Source organism: Schistocerca piceifrons, chromosome 4, assembly GCF_021461385.2.
Source record: "Schistocerca piceifrons isolate TAMUIC-IGC-003096 chromosome 4, iqSchPice1.1, whole genome shotgun sequence".
Taxonomy (NCBI): Eukaryota; Metazoa; Arthropoda; class Insecta; order Orthoptera; family Acrididae; genus Schistocerca; species Schistocerca piceifrons.
In genome coordinates this window covers 601,566,353-601,587,149 of record NC_060141.1, presented here as the reverse complement: position 1 = coordinate 601,587,149, position 20,797 = coordinate 601,566,353, and positions in this window count along the sequence as shown.

The window sequence follows — 20,797 nt, the reverse complement described above, 5'->3', positions numbered from 1 at the left end:
CCACCACACCTTGTGTGAGATCTTGTGACACATATGGCTGAATGACTGGTAAGATGAGTGTGGCCAGAGCGGTTACCGTGGACTTTTTCCCACGTGTCGCACAAGTGAAGTTCTTGGATCATCGCACCCAGTTCCGGACAAGGCATGTAATGTGGGATTTGGTCCTTGGGGCGAAGTACGCAATTAAAATCGCCGGCGAAGACGCTGTGGTCGTATCGTCCAAGCAAAAGGGGAGCGACATCTGTGGAGTAGAATCTGGCGCGGTCGTGACGTCTTGTGGTACCCGACGGCACGTAAACATTAATGAATCGGGTGTTGAGATCCGTAAATGCTATTCCTCGCGCGGAGGGAAGAAACGTGACGTCGGTAATTTCAGTACCTTCAGGCACTAATATTGCCACTCCGCTGTCTGCAGGGCTACCGGGCGTCACATGTGTGGCGTAACCGTAAAAGTGCGGGAGTGCAGTCGTTTTTACTTCTTGTAGGAAAGCAAAGTCAGCTCCCATGGCTCGTATGGTTTCTTTCAGAAGTTGGAGCTTGACAGGAGAACTGATCATGTTGATATTCATTGTCGCCAGGCGGTAAGCCTGGCAACGCGTTGTTTCGGCGAGGTTATCCATGTTGAAGTTGGAGAGAAGCGAACATCGGAAGTGATGTCACCCCCGCCGAACGCGGTCCTCCTTGTGCTGCTTATGCTGCATGATCCGGCGGCGCCTCAGCTGGCCACGGATCGGGATCTTGTGTCTCGACGTCCTCGGCCCACGAAGCGGGCGCGGATGTCTGTTCATGTTCCATAGCCTCGGAATATTTGATAGTAAGGGACCGGGCGACTTCGCTGCCCGCACTGGTACCTTCCCGCTGCTCAGTTTCTGTCAATGGGCTGATGGTCGAAAGCTGCATGTTTTTCTGTCTGTTCTGCAAGGTTGGAGTCAGCCTGAGCTTCGCGGCTGGCTTCTTGAGTGGGCAGTTGTTCTTCCCCGGCCGAATGCGAACCGCTGTGTTCCGACACGGTCCGACGACGGCTCTTTCGACGTTTCGGTGATCGCTGTCTCCGTACATGGCCTTCATTGTCAGAAGACGGCACTGACTCACGCTCCGCCGGAACAAATGCTTCGGTCGGTAAAATAAGAGAATCAATTGCCATCTTGCGGCGTCAATGTTTGTCGCGTTCGGTAGCTCCAGAGTCGTAGTACTATTTTCCACCACTGGCCAGGTCGGCGGATCATCGAGGTTTTTGTCCGTGGAAAGCGATTCTTGTACCGCTGAAGCGGTCGGCCGTGTCTGTTATGTGGAGAACGTCGTGAGCGCCGCCGCGTAAGTCACAGGGAAAATAGTATTCGCCGCTGGTGGTGCAACGTCCTTCGGTGGGAGTTGTGTGATCCGACGCTGGAGGTGACCTTCCTTGCCGGAACACGTCTTCGGCTGACCGTCATAAATAACTATGGCCCGGCATCCTCCTATCTGTAGATAGGATGGCACGTGTCGCTGGAGATCTATGCGCTCTTGGCGTACTCCATTGAGTACTGGATACGTCTTAAACTGGGTCCATTTTTCAGCCATGTGTTCGTGTACCGTGCCGTAGGGGCGGAGCACCGCTACAACTTCTGCCGCCGGAAGTTCAAATGGAAGTTCGAACATGCGTATAGTCCGCAGTCCCATTGCGGCATGGCCGACCTCGACGTTGCCAACATTGCCATCTGCGTGGCAGAAGCGGAGTTCTTGTTTCATCTCACGAAGCACTTTGTCGCATGTAGTTTCGTTTATGAGCTTTACATAGACCGTGCTACTGACGATCGAAAAGTGAATGCCGACGATGTCGGCAGCCGGGATCTTGGCTTCCTCTTTTAAAATGCGTTCGACTTCGAGCGCCTTTGGTCGGGTAAAGTCGTTCCGAAATGTGAATTTCAAGGTTGATCTTCTGTATTGGTTTGCCATGGTCTTGTAGCACTACGGCGTCACGTTAGTGTCGGCCGAAGAAAGTAAACAAGGCGCGCGGGCTCTCTCTGACAGCGGAGAGCACACACCGCACGTCTGCTTCGCTCGGCTGCGAGAGCTGCACTGTCTATATATTTTGCATCACAAGTTCTGCACTGAATCTTATAAACTCCCGATCTTTCAAACTTATTTCTGTTCTCGCCAATATCGAGCTTAAGGCTATACCTCACTAGGTTATTAGTCAGAAAAGCTATTTTAACATCGTATGGCTTAAAAATATTTGCTATCTTTTGTGAGACTGTTCCGTAGTATGGCCTCGTGATAATTTTCACTTTCTCTCCATCAGGATTTTTCTTTTTGCGCTTATTACTTTTCCGTAACAGTTTTTTAACCATATCCATTCTGTAACCGTAAGTGACCGATCACACACCACAGGAAGGTCAGACAATCATTGTTAATCCCACGTCTCCTATTAAGCTGGATGGCACGTTTCAGCTTCCTCCGACAGATGAAATCTACACAAAATGAGAGGCAGATGACGCAATTCTAAGTAATTCATCTCATGTAAGTGACACCATCTCGCACAGCTACTAATGACATGATGGAGTGCTCTCACTATTCGCATTAGGCTATCTGGTCGAACGAAACCGAGTCTTGGGTGGACAGACTCCCACTAATTCTGCTCGGACTGCGCAGTGCGCTTTCTGCGACAGAGTTGACCACGCACCTCGGTACCGTCAAACAACAATCGTTATTTTCGTGTATGGCGAGCATTTTGCCATGCCCACCAGCGCAACGTCTGGATGCATAGTCAGTCCCCTTGAGTTGATGGAAGAGATGTATCACCATCCTCGCATCAGAGCGTAAGAGTGTGTCTGCGAACTAGGCGACGTCAAAAACATCTTATGTACCAATGGATATTCCGTAAAGTCTTAGACCCGCCCTATCAAGGCCATTAGTCAGTCGCAAAACTTAATCTCCCAATGAAGGATTAAATAAAGTCGCGTCATATGTAAACCGACACACATTAACTGGCAAATCCTCAAGACCGCCTGCTAAACAGTGCATTGGTCCACACTTGGAGCGCAGCACAGAACGAATTTGCGCAGTACAGCATGGATTCTGCGTGACATTGATTCGACAAGCGTTTGGTGGATTTTGTGCAGTATGTGACACCAGAGTCTATATCCAGTGTGATGTAACCGAGCGAAATTCACGTTATGAATTCTCTGATAGCAACGTGTGTCGTTATTTTCATTTGGAAGTTGGGGGGGGGGGGGGGGGGGGGGAGAGAGTCGCGAGTCGCGGCCAGTGGTTTTGGGCTGCCAGTGTCTCAAGTGCAGCATATCGATACGAAGTGTTCGAGGACCATTATCAGTTAAATTGAAAAGGAACTGGGAGAGGCAACAACATCCGTGCTGCCAAAAGTATTAAATTTTGCACCTGTTCCAACCACATTACCTAAACGGGAGATTATCTGGCGGCTTCCCTCCGACAGTGCCGAAGAGGCCATCATGGAGACCTGCATGGTCGTGGAAAAAGCAAAAACGCTGGAAACCAACATCCCAACAGCTGATCACAGGGTGGGTGATACGCGACCTATAAGAAGACGAAAATACAGTTGTCATGGTGGCAGTCAAAGGCAATGCGACTGTATTGCTACAATCAGTTGAATATTGGCAGAAGATTGAGATACTTTTACAAGATCCTGAAAAATAAGCCTACATCAGTTGTGACAAGAAAGAACAACTCACTGCTAAACAACTTGTGAATGGACAAGAATATGGTTAGAGGGCTGTACTCCATGGCGCGGATACCATTAAGCCTTTACGGACTTGCAGAGACACAGGAGAAATGAGTTCCACTACATCCAATAGTGGACACAATAAATTCACCAACTTATGGAGAAACCAAACACCTGGCGAAGCTATTGAAACCTCTCGTGGGTCAGTGTCCTCATCATGTCAAAAACTCGACAGGGTTTGCCAATGTACTTTGAGGGACACGTCTGGGTGAAAGTGACATCCTCATCAACCTTGATGTCACACGGGAACCTCCTGAGGACTCCTTGACAATACTAAGGGGCCACGTCGCCGAAGACACATTGGAACGCTCTCACTGCCACATACTTCCAATAAATTCTACCAATAGACAGACGGACTTGCCAAGGCGCCATGTATCGCAAACATATATATGGAACACTTCGAAGAAAAGCTTCTCGAAACGCCACGCGTGAAACCGAAGGTGTTTTACCGGTACGCATGGCGAAGAGAATCTACAATAATTTCTTAACCACCTCAACAATATACATGACTGTATTTAATTCACCATGGAGGTGGAAGAAAACAGATGTCTGCCTTTTCTCGACATTCGCTGACGGGACATTAGGCCATTCTCTTTACAGGAAGAACACACACACCGACCTGTACATTAACGCAGATAGCAGCCACCGTCCAACACAATGCAAATTCATCTTCGAGTGGAGACCACGAGACATATGCGACAAGGAGAGGCTACCTTCCGAACTGCAGCAGTTGAGGAAAACTTTTCGCGTAAACGGCTATTCTGAGAGATAGGGCAGTGGTTAGCAAACTGGACTCGCATTCGGGAGGACGATGGTTCAAACTCACTTCCGGCCATCCTAATTTAGGTTTTCCGTGATTTCTCTAAGTCGCTTCAGGCAAAAGGTGGTTCCTTTGAAAGGGCACTGCCGATTTCCTTCCCCATCCTTCCCTCATCCGATGGGATCGATAACCTCGCTGTTTTGTACCCTCGCCCAAATCAACCAACCAACCAAACCAAACAGTCTGAGGGTATTACGGCTTTCTTCAGATAAGAAGATATCAAGGCAATCATACCTCCGAGGAAAAGACAAGGAGGCCAGCTAAAGTATCAGGTGACTAACGAAACTAAAATTTGCAAGGCGGACATGTATTTCAATTTCATTAAAAATGATGAACACTTGCGGAGTGGATACATTATAAAACAGATATTCATTACTGAAACTGCATGTCACATTTGGAGGTGTCACCTGCGGATTGCTAATATATGAAGAAATATTCTTCAGGTACTGCTAGCCTAAAAGAGAGTTATAATGGTCGTAAAATATTACAAAGTGGAGACGCGACTGAAGACCAAATACAATTTGTGGACAATAATACTGGACGATATAATGGATATAACTTGTCCTACAGTGGAAGTTCAGTACCAGATTTCAGTTTTCCTGTTTACATATTCCATTAGGGTAGAAAACAATAACACAAATTTGTGTTTTATTGCACTTGCATTTTTGTTAAAACTGAAACGTCCCCTTTTTAACAATTACAAATGACTGTGCTTAAACTGATACACAATATTTTGTTAGCGCAACGCAATCTGACTTTCAAAATTCCCTACAAAAGAATGGCCCTGACTAACATTAAACTATACCTTTCACAAATCACTTACCTCACAAAAATCTTCGCTGCTCAAGCTACTGCAATACAGCGAGCGCCACTACTGCCAGCTAAATAAAAGATTCAAACTATGGAAGGCACTAACTACTGATAGGGATAGTTAGCAAATGAAAGATATTAATAGAGAACAAACAATGTATTTACCTTGATATCATCATATATAAATATAGCAGTTCATGACAAATTTCAAAACTCCGCCATCTCTCTCCCCACATCCACCACTGCTGGCGGCTCACCTCCAACTGCGCAACGCTACGCGCTGTTCACATCCAGCTGCCGCTGCCCAACACTACAATGGCAGACAACAATGCAAACTAGACACAGACTGCACACAGCACAGCCAGTGATTTTTATACAGACCGCTATGTAACGTTGCCAATAAGAAAACATAAACAGCCTACTTACATAGCCCCCATGCTCCCCACAAAAAATTTTACAAATTGGATTGGGCAGTGGCCAATACAGATTTGAAAATTTTTTTTCATAATTACAATAACAAAGAAATCAAATGCACACACGTATTGATACAATGTTGGTCAAAAGCTAAAAATTTCTCACAGTCCATAAAGACAGTCCAGATTGTTCATCACAGCCGGCCGAAGTGGCCGTGTGGTTAAAGGCGCTGCAGTCTGGAACCGCAAGACCGCTACGGTCGCAGGTTCGAATCCTGCCTCGGGCATGGATGTTTGTGATGTCCTTAGGTTAGTTAGGTTTAACTAGTTCTAAGTTCTAGGGGACTAATGACCTCAGCAGTTGAGTCCCATAGTGCTCAGAGCCATTTGAACCATTGTTCATCACAGTAAAAATGCAGAGTTTTTCTCAAAGTCTGAGCAGTAAAAGAAAATGCACACAGAAGTAGTGGATTTCCATGCAGTCTTGAAGAAGTAGTGTTGTCCTTCCAACGGAAAGACAGTGCTGACTCTTGACATGCATACAGGTAATGGGCCACAACAGAGCAAACCCACAGCAGAGTCAGTCGAAATTTTGAAGAGTATTGGTAGGTAGGTCATCACAGAGCAGACCCACTGTAGTCCTGGTAGAGATTACGGTATTGGTGGGCCACCAGAGGTGCAGACCCACTGCAGTCCTTGTAGAAATAATGGTATTGATGGATCATCAAAGATGTAGACCCACTGTAGTCCTTGTAGAGATAGCCAGCAGCCATCTGTTGTGACTGTGCAGGTGCACAATCACCATTGAAGAGTCTTGCGGATAATATAGCAAGTCCATAAACCACCACTTGTGCACTCACAAAGTTTTCGGAACTGTCCTTAGAACCAACAACGCTGTTATCCAGTCCCTTGCAGAATTATTAACACACGTGCAAACACTAACAGTCCCTACTTCTCACATATTGTCCATATACTATGACCAACGGAAACGTGTGCAGTGAAATGTAACTTACAAGTTAATAATAAGATGAACTGGTGTCAATTACAATTTTATAACACGAGAATACAATTACAAAGGTACAAAATACATCATTAAAAACATAACAATACAGATAACATTTGTAGTAAAACAGGCGTTACAAAAGAATAGAAATAGACATATACGTCAGTGTTACAGGAATTATGACATGAGTACATACATAAAAGATCAGAATAACTTTCGAAACATCAACTTCACACATGAGCATTAACACAAAACAAAATAAATAATGTCTAAACATCTTTACAAAGTAAATAACACATTATTAATGCCAATTGTATTTGAGGATAACAGTATTCCTCATCATAGTGAATGTAACTTAATATTAGAAGAGAAAAAAGTTCTATGAAACAGTACACAGAGACAGGAAGAAAACAAATACACAAGGGTACACAAACATATAGTGGGATAACACAAAAGGGAAAGGACAGGGTTTGTTTTACTGCAGTATTTTGCATGGAGATCTCCCTTTGTTCATCATTATTCCCAAAAAGTCCTATCTAAGCCTGCTTTCTGTATTCTGTGATTTTTATACAGACCGCTATGTAACGTTGCCAATAAGAAAACATAAACAGCCTACTTACAAAACTCTGAAAAATGATGTTTGGAGGACAAAAGAAGTAGTTCAGTTCAGAACTTATTTGAAGGGGCAAATTATGAACTAACGCTGTATCTGAGTATGAAAACTTCAACAGACGCTGTAAATGAACCATTATTAGAACACCCGACGAATTTCCAAAACTAACAATTCCCTTAAAGTGAGATAGGGAAACAAACCTCTGAAAGAAACAGACAAATTTCCCAAACAGTCAGATGGCTAGAAACAAGAACAATTTAAATGGTGAATTGGAAAATGAAATATAAAACAAATTTAAGAAAAATACAAACAAATTTCTGCAGGAAACAATTAAATTGCTAAAAACAGTGATGCCTTAAAAAGTGACTTTAAAATAATTTAGCTCAAAATAGCGATGTTATAAGAAGAAGACTTTAGAAATCGAATTTCTGAAAACTGTCACCCTATTAAAACTGAGTTAGGGAATTTAATTCTGATGATCAGGGAAGAACTACATAATCAGATCCTCAGTGTCAAAAATGAACTAAGTGCTAAGGTTGCAATCGCAGATTCAGGAACTATAAAATTAGGTACAGAGTCACGAACACACAAAACATAGTACAAGAGATTGATCAGTGAGTAACTGACTTTGAAGCTGACTTGTGAGGTGAACTTTCAAATGTGGAACATAATATACGTGATAAAGTTGAATCTGTTAACAATAGTTGCTAGACAAAATCCAATAGCTTAGTTAAAAAGATTGTTGGGGTTGAAAAGAGCATTACCGAAAAAGATAGCTAATGCAATAGTAGTGAATCATAACAGAGAATAATCAGCTTAATAATCAAAGACAGTTAAGTGGTTTACGTGAAGGGGTGGTTACAAATACATTTTAAGTACAGATTGCAATCTTTTGTCTAACATACCACTGAAAATTTTTCATGAAGATAGTAGACTACGTCCTTCCAATTTCTTAAAATACAGTAACGACAATTTAATTCTTTACATAACTTACAATCTTAAAATTAAATTTGTGGAAAGATATTTGGATGAGGAGGTACTATCTTCGGCAAATCAGAGTTGTATACAAAATTAAAAACATAAGAATTTTAAAAAGATTGTCCTTAATAATTTTTTATAAGTGTTAGGACAGAGTGGAATTGAAAGTGACTTCCTAAATGGGTCAAGTTAGAGGAGACACAGAGACTCCATGGATGAACGGTTTTTTAAAAACCAATTAAAAATGCCCATTTGAAACCACTGATTGATGAATTGAAACAAACTGATGCACTGAAGGGAAGGTTACCTGAAACTGTTCATTGGTGGTTATTGCATGTGACTGAAAAATCAATAGAACAGTTTCTGAAGTACGTGGACAAGTTAAATAGGACGCTGGAAAGAAATAACAAGCAGGGTTGCAGACCAAATCTTTTTGCAAAAGGGGGTTAGAATGGGAAACTGGAATAATAATAATTATGTGAGAGAAATGAATGGTATAGTTACAGAAATTTTTCCCTACGGCAGAGCCATTTTTCAACAAGATAATGCGCCTTGGCACAGGATCAGGAGTGTGATGGAGTGGTTCGAGGAGCACAGTGGCGGGTTCCAATTGACGTGCTGGCCCCCCTAGTCCCCAGATCCGAACACGATCGAGCACATCTGGCATTAGAGCTCATCGCCCTCCCTCCTCGGAATTAGGAGAATTGTGTGTGCAGATGTGGTGCCAATTACCTCAAACGACCTAAAAAGTCCTCATTGCTTCACCGCTGTTATTCGTGCCAAAGGTGAATGTACCGGCCTTTCGGTAGATGGTCATAATGTTCTGGTGGACCAGTATATAACCGAACATGTACTTGCCACATTTAGCAAGTAATGAAACATTAAACCAATGGAATTAATGGTTTATCTTGAATTATTGTCGAAAGATAATGTCAGTAATAATTTACTTTTGTGTCAATGGTTGCCCTCTCATGAAAATATGATTCTATTACAACAACACGATGCAGGAAATGTTAGTGGCGCCTTTTAACTAGACGGAATCTTTAAACAGTTTTTCAATATAACACAAATTTCTGGCGTTCTTTCTTGAGAAAATAAGGAAAATTCTTCTTTAGGATTATGACACTATGGTAGCTTTTTCTAGTAGGGCCACGAGTTCATCACAGGCATTACGAGTTAGGTTTGTACGCACACATAAATTAAATTATATTTATAAAAGAACATACAACAAATACTACCCCACGTGATTTTCATTACTAGAGAAAACTTTAGAGTGCCTGAAGGCGTCGATGCTATGTACTACGTGGTCGTCAAATACAGTGTAGTTTCAACTTTGCATTAACAAGTATCACACATGCCTCTGCTTCTAATTAACAATTGCCCCGGAGCACTGTTTAAGGATTCGACGTCTTTGTCGTCGGAGACAGTGACTGTTCGAGGCAATATTTCCAAGGATTTGAATAGATTTCAGCCATGCATACGATTCGAGATGTGATATCTACAAAGGCTGACTACTTACTACTGTCTGTCTACAGTTGGTGTGCAGGCACCTTCTATCTTCCCCTTTGGCGCTCCTGCCTCCTTAACAAAGAAGGAGTTCCCCTCTTCTTTTCTTAAACTAACGTTACAGTGCTGGAGCCCCTATACTTGGAAAATTACATTCAAAATGAGAAACAGAGATAAATAGAAGCTAGGTATTCACGAAAAGAGGTAAAACATTAGGTTTCTCTATAAGGAATTGAAAATTACGGAACTCATGAAGAGTCGACGCTACCCAGTCGCCTACTCGTGGTTTCATCGTAATTCAAGCACTTTCCATAGCTGCTCATGATGGTAACATGCAAACAGTCGAAAAAAAAGAACGCGATGGAAGGTTGGGGCTTAACGTTGCGTCGACGTCGAGGTCACCAGCGACGGATCACCAGCTGACCAGCTTCGCCGTTTCCAAGAGGCTCGTTGGCAGGTGCTGGATCATAACAATCTGCCGTTTGTCAAAGTCGCTCTTGTCAGTGTATTTCCTCATCGTTCTGTATCGTCGCTTTAATTTCTCATGCATGCATGAGATGGATGTTCGCACAGCTGTACATAATTCTCCAGTTGTTTTTCGAGTTGCACAACATGTACTTGTTTCTCCTATTCTTTGTTGATTTTTCTTTTGTGCTTCAGCTTCTGTTGTCTTTTCTGTACCCAGTTTTTTAGAGTCAGTAACAGCTGTTGTTGCTCTCCTGTAACTACCCCACGTGATTTTTATTACTAGAGAAAACTTTAGAGTGCCTGAAGGTGTCGATGCGAAGTACTCGTGTTGTGCGACTTCTGCGTGCTCTCGTAGAAAATGTGGGTAGTCTCTTTAAAACGGTCGTTTAGGTGTTGGTTGATATCCATTTCATGCAATTGTACGGTTAGACAAATCCTTGGAAGATGAAGTGCAAACAGCAGTTCATGGTTTCATAGTTCTGCACTCACTGTAGCGTCTGTATTTGCGTTTAAACGGTTTGATCCCAGACGACGTCAGAGTATTCCAGTACAGGATACTACTGCAACCTGCGCTTTGTGTGTAGTCCACAGCTCGCGGTCTAGTGGCTAGCGTTGATGCCTCTGGATCATGGGGACCCGGGTTCGATTCCCCACCGGGTTGGAGATTTTCTCTGCCTGGGACTGGGTGTTTGTGATGTCTTCATCATTTCATCATCATCATCATTCGTAACAGTAGCTAAATTGCACCCGTGGTCTAGGGGACAGTCGGCTCGCAGCCGTGCTAGCGTGCGGCGCTGCTCCGCGCGCCGTGTGACGCTCCGCTCTTGGCGGTGTTTACTTCCGCGTCGCGGTGTTTGTGTCTATCGAGTCCAGTACTAACGTACACCATGGCGCACTCGTACCGCCGTGCAACGATCAAAGTAACGTTTCAGGCCGAACATCCACGACCCAGAGCTTTCGAAGTCGAACAGTTCATACGTGAGGATCTACGTTTGAACCCCCAGGACGTAATCGGCATACATTTTTCCATCACTGGAAGTGTTATCTACATCAAGATGTCGACGGAGGAAATTTGCAATGACATAATTCACCGTCATGCCACCGGACTGAAATTTAAACACTCTGATGGACATATGGGTGCTGTGACAGTCGCCCATGCTGGATTCGGTCTCCGGACATTGCGGGTGTTTGAACTCCCGTTCGAGGTACCTCAGGATGTGGTCATTGCCGCTTTCCAACCATATGGCACTGTCTTGGGTCACGTCGCGGAGAAGTGGCAAACATTTACGACCTACCCCGTATTAAATGGCGTCCGGCAAATAAAAATTGAGCTGACGAAACATGTCCCATCGTACCTGCTGATTGGTGGTGTGAGGGCCATCGTCATGTATGATGGACAGCCACGAACGTGCGCAGGATGTGGCCAGGAGGGACATGTACGTTCCGAATGCTTACACCACCGATTAATACAGACGCCGTTACGTGAAGAGACCCAGGCTTCGACGGTCACGACCTTACCCATCACCTACGCCAGGGTTGCACAGGACCCCGTCGTACCAACCTCGATTGCGCCAGCAGCATCGTCAACGCCACCCGCCGCAGCACAACGCGCCGAGGACACAAGCACGGCGTCACCTCCAGTACTCGCTTCAGGACCGTCCGGTTTGCAGACCGAAACCGATGTTCCTGTTGGAACCATGGACGTCGACCTCGGTGTGGTGCCGACGTCTGCCTTTGTCCAGACGGGTTCGGCGTCAGACGACGGGCAACCACATTCTGATTCAGAAGGCCACATCAGAAAACAGCGGTCGCCTCGCAAACACAGGAAAGGACGACGAACGCCTTCCGATGACGCCCTTTCTCAGACGGCCCCACGAGATGTCGACCTGATGTCTGACGGTGATCTCCCACATTGCGTCCAGTCACGCGATGTGGCAGCAACAGGAGCCCCACCTGTGACGCCTACTCTCCCAGCCAGGGACGTGTCCTCGCCGTTGTCAACGAATGATGACGGCGGTCCCCCTGCCACTCATGTTGCGGAATCCACAACACCCGTTCCGGAAGTACGTGATCGTCACATGTCCACGTCGTCAGCTTCTTGGGCCGATGACGTTGAAGAAGAAGCGGAACAGACTGCCAGCGTGTCTGCACAGGAGTCCACCTCGGCGACACTGGGGCTGGCGCCCCGCCAGTAATTATCACCACTGCGGGACCACCGGCGGGTCTCCACCTGCCGGCTACTTCTACCGCACGTTCTGCAAATACTGAGGATGGGCGCACACAGCAATATCGTATCGCCACGATGAATCTTGCCACCATTCGTGCCCCCCATAAACTGGCCATGTTCAGAGACACTATTTACTCTGCGGATGTGGATATAGTACTCTTACAAGAGGTGTTTGTGGCTGACTTCCTAGTTCCCACCGGATACAACGCCCATGTTTCCCCCGCATCCGATACCGGTAGCGGCGTCGCCATCCTGCTACGCGACGGACTCCCTGCAGAGGACGTCATCTACCTCCCCACTGCGTGAGGTATGGCCCTCACGCTGTTCGGTGTGCGTATTATTAATATCTACGCTCTGTCCGGCACTAGCCGCCGTCATAACCGACAAACATTTTTTGCCGAAAGCGTCACACCCCTCTTCACCGGTCCGCAGGACGATTTGGTACTCGGTGGGGATTTTAACTCGACACAAGAGCCCGCGGACCAACTCCCGCGACATTCCCCTTGTGCATCTCTCTCAGTGGTCATCGACCGTCTCCGACTTGTTGACACATGGAAGAAGCTCCACGTAATTCAACCGGGCTTTACATTCTACACCTCTCACTCGTCAAGCCGCATAGATCGCATCTACGTTACCCGCTCCCTTGCTGATGACACACGTCATGCGGAAGTCTGGCCCTTGGCCTTTTCAGACCATGATGCATACCTCTGTGACGTCACTCTCGCCCGACAGCAAGTGTGGCATAGTCGTGGTCTGTGGAAACTCAATGTCGCTCACCTGACCTCCTCAGACTGTCGCCGTATGGTCGAAGAAGCGTGGGCACGCTGCCACCATCGTCGAGAAGCCTATGACTCCACCTTATCATGGTGGCTCTCCTGTGCAAAGCCGACCCTCAGGAAGACTCTGATGAGTTTTGGGAAGGAATTAAAGGCGTGGCAAACTAATACCCTGCACTTCTACTACACCATTCTACGTGACTGTGCGACGATGCCTTTCTCGCCAGCCCGCCAGTCGATGGTCCATCGCACGAAGGCGCAGATGTCCTTGATCATGCGGCGTAACATGGAAGGCACTGTAGTCCGTTCTCGAGTTTCTAATCGAATCCCTCAAGAACGTCCGTCGATATACCGCCTCCTTCAGGAAAGACAACGACGACGACGAGCTCTGATCCAAGTCCTTACTGATGTGGAAGGGCGCCGGCACGACACCCAACAAAGCATCGGTCGTGCTCTCCATGCTCATTTTGCCGGGCTATACGCAGCCGTACCGCATTCTGCAGCACTGATCACAGAAGTCGCTCAGCTCACTACGAACACTCTTCCGGAGGATGCAGTGCATGACCTCCAAGACGACGTAACCACAGATGAAGTGGTAGATGCTATCAAGGCGGGTTCCGATAACAGGTCTCCTGGACTTGACGGTATACCCATCGAATTTTATAAAAGTTTTCAGTATTTGTTGGCTTCCACGTGGACGGCAATCGCACAAGAGCTGATGTCACCGAGGACAGTGGTCCCGAGCGCCTTTCTAGAAGGAATTATTATCCCCGTACATAAACCGCACGGTTTATCGAGGGTCCAGGACTATCGACCAATTACTTTGCTCAACAGCGACATGAAAATATTCACACGGCTACTGGCATCGCGACTCAAGAAGGTCGCACGTTACGTCACATCCTGCGACCAGACTTCCCTAGGAGGCGACAACAACATCCGTACGGCCCTTTGCCGTTACAGAGACATGATAGCATTAGCGCATCATCAGCGTCTCCCTGGCGCCTTGGCTTCACTGGACTTTAGCCAGGCTTTCGACCGTGTTGACCACTTCTATTTACGGACAGTTCTTCAGCATAAGGGGTTTCCTGGCGGTATTGTAACAGTGGTTATGCGCCTGTTGAGTAGTGCAACCTCTAAAATCATGTACAATGGTCGTCTTACACCGTCCCTGGTCATCGCACGATCTGTACGGCAAGGATGCCCTCTTTCCACGATTTTGTATGCTTTCGCCTTGGAACCCCTGCTCCAGGGCATGCGCCAACGTTTGGAAGGCATGGCTGTGCAAGGCCACCGTTTTTGTTGTACAGCCTACGCAGACGACATAGTACTATATCTGCGCAGTGAAGATGAAGTACGAGCAGCACTGACATGGGTGGCGACTTACGGTGAAGCGTCGGGGAGCTGCCTCAACGTGTCAAAATCCAAGGTCCTGCTCATTGGTGAGGGCTTGCCGGAGAGATGCGCTGTCCCCCTTAGTGTCGCCGCCACCATACGGTGTCTTGGACTTGATTTCACAGAAGACCTGCGCCGCTCAGCGGTTATCAATGGTAGACGCTTGCTACAGACAATCAGAGCAAATCTCGCAGATCACCGGCTACGAGCTCTCGACGTTATCCAACGCGCGCAATACGTGAACATGTATCATGCTTCCCGTGTACCACACGTGGCTCAAGTACTACCAGTCCCAAATCTCCTGGCGCGACGACTGTTGATGGCTTTCGGCTCCTTCGTCAGCTCGGGGATGTTATTCAAGGTGCAGTATGAATCCCTTGCACTGCCACGAGATCGTGGCGGGGTGGGACTCATCCACGTGCCGACTCGTGTCAAGGCACTATACGTCAGCTCCCAACTCAAACTTTGGTATCGTTGCCCGCAGAGCCTTACTAGCCTCCTGCTTCACAACTTTGCACCGGCCTCCTTGTCCGCCCCAGTACTGATATCGACCATTCCAACCCCCTTTAATTACATCCAACGATTTTTCCTGGAGTTCAGTTTTATCTACCGGTCCTTACCACTTACACGTTTGTACCTCACGAAAACAGTCTCCGAATTGTTACAACAGTGCCGCCCGTCCAACCCCATCGAACGTAAGTATCCACAGTACGTGTGGCGACACATACGGAAGGCGATCTATGCGCGTTTTCTCGAATCAGACGTTCAATCAGCGTGGTACATCACCGTGAATGGCAAACAAGTTAACCGAGATCGTCTGCACCGCATCCATCTTGCCGATTCATCCCTCTGCACCCACTGTGGCGTGGATGACACGGATGTCCACCGGTTCCACTGTGGCACAGCGCTAGACGTCTGGACACTTGCGCGGCGAATTTTGGCGTTTCTTACTCGCCAGACACCGGCTCAGATCGACGTCCACATGCTTTTGTACCCCGATAAGACTTTCTATCCCTCCGCCAAAACTAACTCTGTGAATTGGATCTGTGGCCACACGATCCGCTATCTTTTTACTTCAGGCGACAAGTCTACGCTAGGATATTGGACTTAACGAACGACACTGCGTCCTGATACGCAACCCATGCTATAAACAATATTTTTCTAATTTCTTACGGAGCACTTTCGAAGACCCACCTAGTAGCTGGAACATCCAAGCCCTGAGAAGCTGAAAACTGTATAAAACGAGCCGAACTGAATAGATCTGCTACCCAGAACTCACGCCTACGCCATGAGAAGACACGTTTGGACGAGCTGGCATGCTGTAGGCGGATACACTTCAGGAGCTCCTGTAAGAACTGGACTTTAACTACAAGTCGCATGACGACTTAAAAAGCTTTTCCTTATTTCTTCCTCATAGTTTGTTCTTAAAGGAAAAAGAAATTTGATTTTGGCTTTGAGAAACTTTTTTTGTTCCAAAGGATTGCTTCTCCGCCAACAAGACGAAGGAGACTCATTTTTGTTTACAGGAAGGAGAAACCGGTATAATCGGAGACTTTGTTTTCTTTCGGAAAAAAAACCTTTTCCTTATTTATTCCTCACAATTTGTTCTTAAAGGAAAAAGAAATTTGATTTTGGCTTTGAGAAACTTTTTTTTGTTCCAAAAGATTGCTTCTTCGCCAACAAGACGAAGGAGACTCATTTTTGTTCACTGGAAGGAGAAACCAGTATATTTATTCCTCACAAAAAAAAAGCGGTTCTAGGAAAAAAAGGGGTAACGTCTTTGATTCACAATCAAAACGTCTTCGGTCCCGGGTTCGATCCCCGCCACTCATTAAATTTTGATAAATAATCAGCATTGTCGGCCGAAGACTTCCAGCATAAGAAGTCAGCCTCATTCTGCCACGGCCTTGTCAAAGATGGCGGAGGAGTGGATAAAGGTTCAGGGCACTCTCTTGTCCTAGGGGTGGGAAATTGCCCCTAAAGGCGAAAGAATCAGCAATGATCAACGACATGGGGATGCAGAAGGCAATGGAAACCACTGAATTAAAGACACGTAACGTGTATCCACACGACATGTGGCCTGTAATTGAAGAAGTGTCATGATGATCTCTCCATTGGCAAAAGATTCCGGAATAGTCCCCCATTCGGATCTCCGGGAGGGGACTGCCAAGGGGGAGGTTACCATGAGAAAAAGATTGAATAATCAACGAAAGGATAACGTTCTACGAGTCGGGGCATGGAATGTCAGAAGCTTCACGTGGTAGGGAAACTAGAAAATCTGAAAAGGGAAATGCAAAGGCTCAATCCAGATATAGTAGGGGCCAGTGAATTGAAGTGGAAGGAAGACAAGGATTTCTGGTCAGATGAGTATCGGGTAATATCAACAGCAGCAGAAAATGGTATAACAGGTGTAGGATTCGTTATGAATAGGAAGGTAGGGCAGAGGGTGTGTTACTGTGAACAGTTCAGTGACCGGGTTGTTCTAATCAGAATCGACAGCAGACCAACACCGACAACAATAGTTCAGGTATACATGCCGACGTCGCAAGCTGAAGATAAACAGATAGAGAAAGTGTATGAGGATATTGAAAAGGTAATGCAGTATACAAAGGGGGACGAAAATCTAATAGTCATGGGCGACTGGAATGCAATTGTAGGGGAAGGAGTAGAAGAAAAGGTTACAGGAGAATATGGGTTTGGGACGAGGAATGAAAGAGGAGAAAGACTAATTATGTAACAAGTTTCAGCTAGTAATAGCGAATACCCTGTTCAAGAATCACAAGAGGAGGAGGTATACTTGGAAAAAGCCGGGAGATACGGGAAGATATCAATTAGATTACATCATAGTCAGACAGAGATTCCGAAATTAGATACTGGATTGTAAGGCGTACCCAGGAGCAGATATAGACTCAGATCACAATATAGTAGTGATGAAGAGTAGGCTGAAGTTCAAGACATTAGTCAGGAAGAATCAATACGCAAAGAAGTGGGATACGGAGGTACTAAGGAATGACGAAATACGTTTGAATTTCTCTAACGCTATAGATACAGCAATAAGAAATAGCGCAGTAGGCATTACAGTTGAAGAGGAATGGACATCTCTAAAAAGGGCCATCACAGAAGTTGGGAAGGAAAACATAGGTACAAAGAAGGTAGCTGCGAAGAAACCATGGGTAACAGAAGAAATACTTCAGTTGATTGATGAAAGGAGGAAGTACAAACATGTTTCGGGTAAATCAGGAATACAGAAATACAAGTCGCTGAGGAATGAAATAAATAAGAAGTGCAGGGAAGTTAAGACGAAATGGCTGCAGGAAAAATGTGAAGACATCGAAAAAGATATGATTGTCGGAAGGACAGACTCAGCATACAGGAAAGTCAAAACAACCTTTGGTGACATTAAAAGCAACGGTGGTAACATTAGGAGTGCAACGGGAATTCCACTGTTAAATGCGAGGAGAGAGCAGATAGGTGGTAAGAATACATTGAAAGCCTCTATGAGGGTGAAGATTTGTCTGATGTGATAGAAGAAGAAACAGGAGTCGATTTAGAAGAGATAGGGGATACCGTATTAGAATCGGAATTTAAAAGAGCTTTGGAGGACTTACGGTCAAATAAGGCAGAAGGGGTAGATAACATTCCATCAGAATTTCTAAAATCATTGGGGGAGTGGCAACAAAACAACTATTCACGTTGGTGTGTAGAATATATGAGTCTGGCGATATACCATCTGACTTTCGGAAAAGCATGATCCACACAATTCCGAAGACGGCAAGATCTGACAAATGCGAGAATTATCGCACAATCAGCCTAACAGCTCATGCATCGAAGCTGCTTACAAGAATAATATACAGAAGAATGGAAAAGAAAATTGAGAATGCGCTAGGTGACGATCAGTTTGGCTTTAGGAAAAGTAAAGGGACGAGAGAGGCAATTCTGATGTTACGGTTAATAATGGAAGCAAGGCTAAAGAAAAATCAAGACACTTTCATAGGATTTGTCGACCTGGAAAAAGCGTTCGACAATATAAAATGGTGCAAGCTGTTGGAGATTCTGAAAAAAGTTGGGGTAAGCTATAGGGAGAGACGGCTCATATACAATATGTACAACAACCAAGAGGGAATAATAAGAGTGGACGATCAAGAACGAAGTGCTCGTATTAAGAATGGTGTAAGACAAGGCTGTAGCCTTTCGCCCCTACTCTTCAATCTGTACATCGAGGAAGCGATGATGGAAATAAAAGAAAGGTTCAGGAGTGGAATTAAAATACAAGGTGAAAGGATATCAATGATACGATTCACTGATGACATTGCTATCCTGAGTGAAAGTGAAGAAGAATTAAATGATCTGCTGAACGGAATGAACAGTCTAATGAGTACAGAGTATGGGTAGAGAGTAAATCGGAGAAAGACGAAGGTAATGAGAAGAAGTAGAAATGAGAACAGCGGGAAACTTAACATCAGGATTGATGGTCACGAAGTCAATGAAGTTAAGGAATTCTGCTACCTAGGCAGTAAAATAACCAATGACGGAGGGAGCAAGGAGGACATCAAAAGCAGACTCGCTATGGCAAAAAAGGCATTTCTGGGTAAGAGAAGTCTACTAATATCAAATACCGGCCTTAATTTGAGGAAGAAATTTCTGAGGATGTACGTCTGGAGTACAGCATTGTATGGTAGTGAAACATGGACTGTGGGAAAACCGGAACAGAAGAGAATCGAAGCATTTGAGATGTGGTGCTATAGACGAATATTGAAAATTAGGTGGACTGATAAGGTAAGGAATGAGGAGGTTCTACGCAGAATCGGAGAGGAAAGGAATATGTGGAAAACACTGATAAGGAGAAGGGACAGGATGATAGGACATCTGCTAAGACATGAGAGAATGACTTCCATGGTACTAGAGGGAGCTGTAGAGGGCAAAAACTGTAGAGGAAGACAGAGATTGGAATACGTCAAGCAAATAATTGAGGACGTAGATTGCAAGTGCAACTCTGAGATGAAGAGGTTAGCACAGGAAAGGAATTCGTGGCGTGCCGCATCAAACCAGTCAGTAGACTGATAACCAAAAAAAAAAAAAAAAAAGCTAAATTGGAGTAAAGAAATTGGACTGTGTGAAACATTCGGAATTTGGATGGGCGCTGATGACCACGCAGTTGAGCGCCCAACAAAATCAAACATCATCATCACTCCTGCGCTTTGTGACACCAAGCAACTGTAAAACCAACTGCTGTCTTGGCTCCTGACGTCTCGGGTGTGCTGGCGCCACGCCAGACAACTATCTAACGTCAAGCAAGAGATCACACAGTATTACTTAATGAATCAGGATTACCTCTGATGCGGGTGGATGGTAGCGCCGTAGGGATAACGGTGCGAGAAACTACAAGGGGCAACGGTCTTGTGGATAGCATTCAATAGTACATCGTCCCCTAGCTGCGCAGATACGTGATAGAGAGGTAGTGATGGAGGCTCACTTTCGAACACGACAGCACGGTTGAAGAGGTGTAGTTCTGCTGCAAAAACGCGTACCTCGCAGAACTTGTAAGTTACAGCTAGTGATTCTGCGAACGTTCGTACCACATAAAAAATAATTATTTGTCGTATGATACGATGTTTAATTCGACAAGTCAACCGTTTATTATCAAAAGCACAATTGGTACAAGATTATACTGAAACTGAAACGGAGAGAGCGTTTTCATTTTTGTGTCTTCTACACTTTCTTTTATTTCTCCTGTTGCCATGTTAAAATTAGCTTCTTTTCCAACAACACAGCGTAGTTTACAGAATTTCACCTTACTGACCTGCCAGTGCAATTGCAGTTGTTACATAATCCTGGAAACAGTTTGCTATTAATCAAACAACTGAGGACAAATGAAAGCAATGGCTAACGGTAAGCTCATGTTCGGTTTAAAAATAAAAGTTTGTGAGCTGTGCGTGGCTCATGTTCCAGCCATCATGTGTTTTACACCCTGTTTTTAACGTACTTCCACCTCACTACGCTAAATCAAATAACTGGTGTCACTGAGTTGCTGCTTTGCCTGGCCGTGAGCGGC